This window comes from Gracilinanus agilis, chromosome 6 (genome assembly GCF_016433145.1).
Source record: "Gracilinanus agilis isolate LMUSP501 chromosome 6, AgileGrace, whole genome shotgun sequence".
Taxonomy (NCBI): domain Eukaryota; kingdom Metazoa; phylum Chordata; class Mammalia; order Didelphimorphia; family Didelphidae; genus Gracilinanus; species Gracilinanus agilis.
The window spans coordinates 109,601,728-109,606,933 of NC_058135.1; positions in this window are offsets into that span (position 1 = coordinate 109,601,728).

Here is a 5,206-nt window from a genome sequence, read left to right on the forward strand (position 1 = left end):
CAAAAACAATGCAACCAAAATCAGAAGGGAAACAACAAATTGGGAAAAAAATCTTTATAACAAAAAACTCTGACAGGGGTCTAATTACTCAAATATACACGGAGTTAAACCAAGTATATAAAAAATCAAGCCATTCCCCAATTAATAAATGGGCAAGAGACATGAATAGGCAATTTTCAGGTAAAGAAATCAAAAGTATCAATAAGCACATGAGAAAGTGTTCTAAATCTCTAATAATTAGAGAAATGCAAATCAAAACAACTCTGAGGTATCACCTCACACCTAGCAGATTGGCTAAAATGAAAGTGGAGAGTAATGAATGCTGGAGGGGATGTGGCAAAACTGGGACATTAATGCATTGCTGGCGGAGTTGTGAACTGATCCAACCATTCTGGCTGGCAATTTGGAACTATGCTCAAAGAGCTATAAAAATGCCTGTCCTTTGATCCAGCCATACCATTGTTGGGTTTGTATCCCAAAGAGATCATAGATAAACAGACTTGTATGAAAATATTTATAGCTGTGCTTTTTGTGGTGGCAAAAGCTGAGAAAAAAGGGTATGTCTTTCAATTGGGAAATGGCTGAACAAATTGTGGTATATGCTGGTGATGGAATACTATTGTGCTCAAAGGAATAATAAACTAGAGGAATTCCAGGTGAACTGGAAAGATCTCCAGGAATTGATGCAGAGCGAAAGGAGCAGAGCCAGAAGAACACTGTACACAGAGACTGATATACTATGGTAAAATTGAATGTAATGGACTTCTGTACCAGCAGCAATGCAATGACTCAGGACAATTCTGAGGAACTTATGGAAAAGAAAGCTACCCACATTCAGGAGAGGAAACATAGAAGAAAAACAACTGCTTGAAGCATGGGTTGAGGTGGACATGATTGGAGATGTAGACTCAAAACTACCACACCAATGCAACTATCAACAATTTGGAAATAGGTCTTGATCAATAACACATATTAAAACCAGTGGAAATGTGCATTGGCCATGGGTGGGGGTATTGGGGGTATGAAGGGGAAAGTAGGAACATGGAATAATGTAACCATGTTAAAAATGAATATTAATAAATATTTTTAAAAACCATCACTTTGGCATTAATGGCAAATCTTATAACATTAATTGTATTGCTATTCATTTTTTATTAGATCTAAAGATTCTTAAAGCCAAACCAGTGTTGACATGTTGGTGTGAATATATGTGTATATATGTGAGATGAAAATGCATCACATACCTTTATATCCATTCTTTCTATAAATATTTGTTGAATCAATTGAATTATGTAAAGTATAACTAGATACACAAAGCTATAGGTAATATCATCATGAAGTTAGAAGAAAAAAATTTAAATCCTGGTCTTAACATTTATTACATCTGTAACTTCTCCATCTCAACTTCTTCATATATATGTCATTGTCATGGTGTAATTACTGATGCACCAATGAAGATAGAAAACTATTCATAATCTGGGAGTTGTATTAAAGATTTCTTTAAAAGAAATTGAGGGAAAAAGAAAAAAGCTTCTCATTAATAAGATGAATGTTAACACTACTAGAGGAAAACCACACCAGTGGTGTTCATCATATCATGTCATGTGTTATAAAAGAGGGTTGTAATATGCATCTGGAGCAGGATTAATTGTTAATGTTGAATACTATGTGGGAAACTTAAGAGTATGATAGTAAACCCAAAAGGGTCACCTATAGCAGTAGATGTGTCTGAATTTGTTGAATCTGCTAATCCCAAACTTAAGAAAATAACAGTATCCCAGAGCGATCAGCTAGGCAGTGAATCTGTTGCTAGAACTGTACACTCATCTAAGCCCAACTGAAGCCCTGTGCCTTTGGATAATGCTTTAGGTTGACTGTATATTTATCACAGTTTCTACAAGATTAACATTCCTCTTCCCTCAAATTATCCTAGGATATGATTCACTAGAGCCCTAGGATTCTTGAGGAGGCACAAGTCTTAAGTACATTCAAAGATTTATTACTAATAGGCTTAGGGAAGGGAAAGCAGGATAATGGCTGGGAGAAAGACAATAGGAAGTCCTTGACTATTTAAAGCTAATGATATTATTGATAATCTGAAAATAATGCTGATCAGATTTGAAAAATGATAGCCTGGCTGGGCCATACAGGCCCAACCTAAAATCAGTGTTACTATGCTGAATAAGATGTTGTGGTTCTTCTTGATAGTGAAATCCAGGAACAGGGATTGATTAATTAGATTTGAAGTTGGTTGCTGGTTGCTGGTTGAATAAAGCTCACCTAGCCTACCCAAACCACCTTTCCAACCCAATATCTCAAATCTGATATCCTTGTCTCTTCAAAATTCTGGCTTTTATACACAAGCCTTAATTGCCCTTGGCACTTGCTAAGCTCCAGCCAGGCTCAGTTCATTCCACATTCTAAGCAGGTAACTGTCCATCATCTTGACTTCAACATGGCCATCCAATATATTATTACACATGTTTACGGGTTTAAACAAGTGTCTGATTAGCATTTCACCTGTATGGCTATGGGAGGTAAAGAATTGTGACTTGCTAAATAATAAAATATTTGATTGGCTAACCAGAGCAATCAAGAGAGATATTTAAGCTGTAAGAAGGTTGGCAAGACTTACTTAGATTTAGCCTGGAAAGAGTTATTTTTGACATTTCTGGGGATATAGGTATCTGTTTTTATATATTCAAAACATGTTCATTTGTACAATTCTAACAAAGAAAATTCAGAGTCTGAATTTGGCTGGGACATTGCATAATCTTACCTCTTTCCAATCTGAATTCTTTTGTATGAAACAAAATCTATGAACTACTTTATCTTCATTGGCAATGGATTTCTCTAACGTTTTGTCTCAGATTTGCATATTTGAATGATCACAAGTTTTGTAGACAGACTGCCTGATTTTGAACTGGATGGTTATGAGTTTGGGAAATAATTTAACTTCTCTGTTCCTTAGTGTCTTTTACTATAAAACATGGCTAATAAATATGCATGAACAGGTGGTTCTTAGGATCTAATGAGAAAATCTTTGAAGATCTTAATATAATATAGAGCATGTTACATATTATGAGTTATTATTTGTATTTATTAAAATTCGCCTCAAGGGACATCTTGATATAGTGGTGTGCTCAATTATATTTGACCCATCATAGAAAATTGCTAACTCTGGAATGTCCTACTACTGACTTGGAAAGGTTTGCAAGGGAAGCCTAAAGATAGAAAGCATGTAAATGATAAGAGGACTAACCAAGCTAATTGTAGACTGCATCATTACAAAAATAAATATTTCATCGCAAAAACTCTTTGTATTTTTATAAATTTTTTTTCCACATTGCATGTCAATACAATTACTTGTTAATTACTTTCTGATATTTTGCATGCCTTCCCTTCTCTCAAAAAAGTAGGGCTCTTTATAAATATCACATACATATTTCTATATTTGTCATGTTGTTTAAATAAGACTCATTGCTTACACTGGTCAAGAACTCAATGAGGAAATAAAGAATGATATGTTTTTATTTGCATTTTGTCTCTGTTCCTTCTATGGATAGGCTTTTTTGTGATGAGGCTTATGGGGTTGCCATGGATTCTTGTCTTAGTGATAATACTTTATTGGTCACAGTTGATCATATATTATTGTCATTACTGTGTACAACATTTTCCTGGAGGGATGGGTGAGAGAAAGAGGCAGGACCAGTTGGAGTCCCTCACAGTGGAGCCTACAGTTTACTTTGGGGAATAGTAGCTAATGTCTTCTCTATAAAGAGTGGGTTGAATCACTCCTTTCACCATGGATTAGATGAAGGATGTGTTTCCCAGTAGAAGGAGACATATCTTGTATGTCTGTGTTGTTCACATAGCCAGATAAACTGTCCATAGGGCCCTTCCCTGTTCAACTGAAATTCAGTTGAAGATGGTAGAATCTTGTCAGGTAATGTAGCAGCTGTTGTTTTCCCCTTGAATACTTTGTTAGATGAACCAAAACTCTATCTTACTTGGTATAATGTCTTTAATAACAGAATATATCTAAGGGAAAGGGTGGGGGATGAAGGGAAGGGCTTGTAGGATATAACTTTTGATTATCTATTGAAGCCTATGGAGTCCTTGATCCAGACATGGCAAAAAGCCCCAATCTGAACTTCACTCCCCCTTTACCCACTAAGACCTCATTCCTAACTGTCTCAAGGTAAATTAATAATCACTAAAAGGATTATTGAAGGTGACAGTTGATGGTATCAGTGATAGAGAAACAGGCTCTCAAATGAGTCTCTAAAATCTCTCAGCAGCTATTGTGAGCAAGGTCAGCCTTGGCAGGAATCCAAAGATGGCCATAAGAACTGTTGCTCAAGGACAACAAGGGTTTGAGTATGCTTAATCCAGGAGATTTAGGCTTTGCACCTCTTATTCCTTCCAGCTCCCGAAAACCAACTCTCTTACTTGTGGGTTCCCCCTCTTATACTTTGGCTTTGTCAGAAATCATAATTGCCACTCCTGCCTTCTTTTTTCTCATTTGAGGCCCAAAGGATTTTACTCAAGCCCTTTACCTTAAACCTGTGTATGTAACTGAAACATATAGGACTCCTCAAGTAGACAAAAAAAAAAAAAAAAACAAATCCAGAGGAGCGAAGGGACCCCACAACAGGGCGCTGCATTGTAGGTACCTGGAATTGGGACATTTCCATGCTATAAAGGGGTGAAACAGCTCTCACTAAAACTTGAGCTGAGCAACCCCCCCCCCACACACACACACCACCTACAATGCCAAAGCCAGTGCACAAGAGTTAGAGCAAGTTTGGGTCACCCATTAAGTCTTTGGCAGCTACCTGGGATCAACAGGGCCTGCTCCTGAGAGCAGCAAGACTTAAGACCCAAAGAGGCTAAAGAATGCATGGACTTTGAACACAGACCCTAAGCACAGGCATGTGTACAGGTGAGGACTCAAGCCCAGACATGGATCCTGAACACAGGTGAGGACTCGGATCTTGAGTGCAGGTGCGGACCTTGAGTGGGGACCCAGTGCAGAGGGGTGCAAAACTGTGGAAGCAGCGCCCTGAGACTGTTAAAGGAGCCTCAGGCAGAGGAACAAGCAAGGGGAACACCAGGAGGCTTGACCCTGAGAACAACTAGACCTGAAACCTCATGAGCCTAAAGAGTGCAGACAGACCCTGAGTGTGAGGATAAAGCTGAGAGG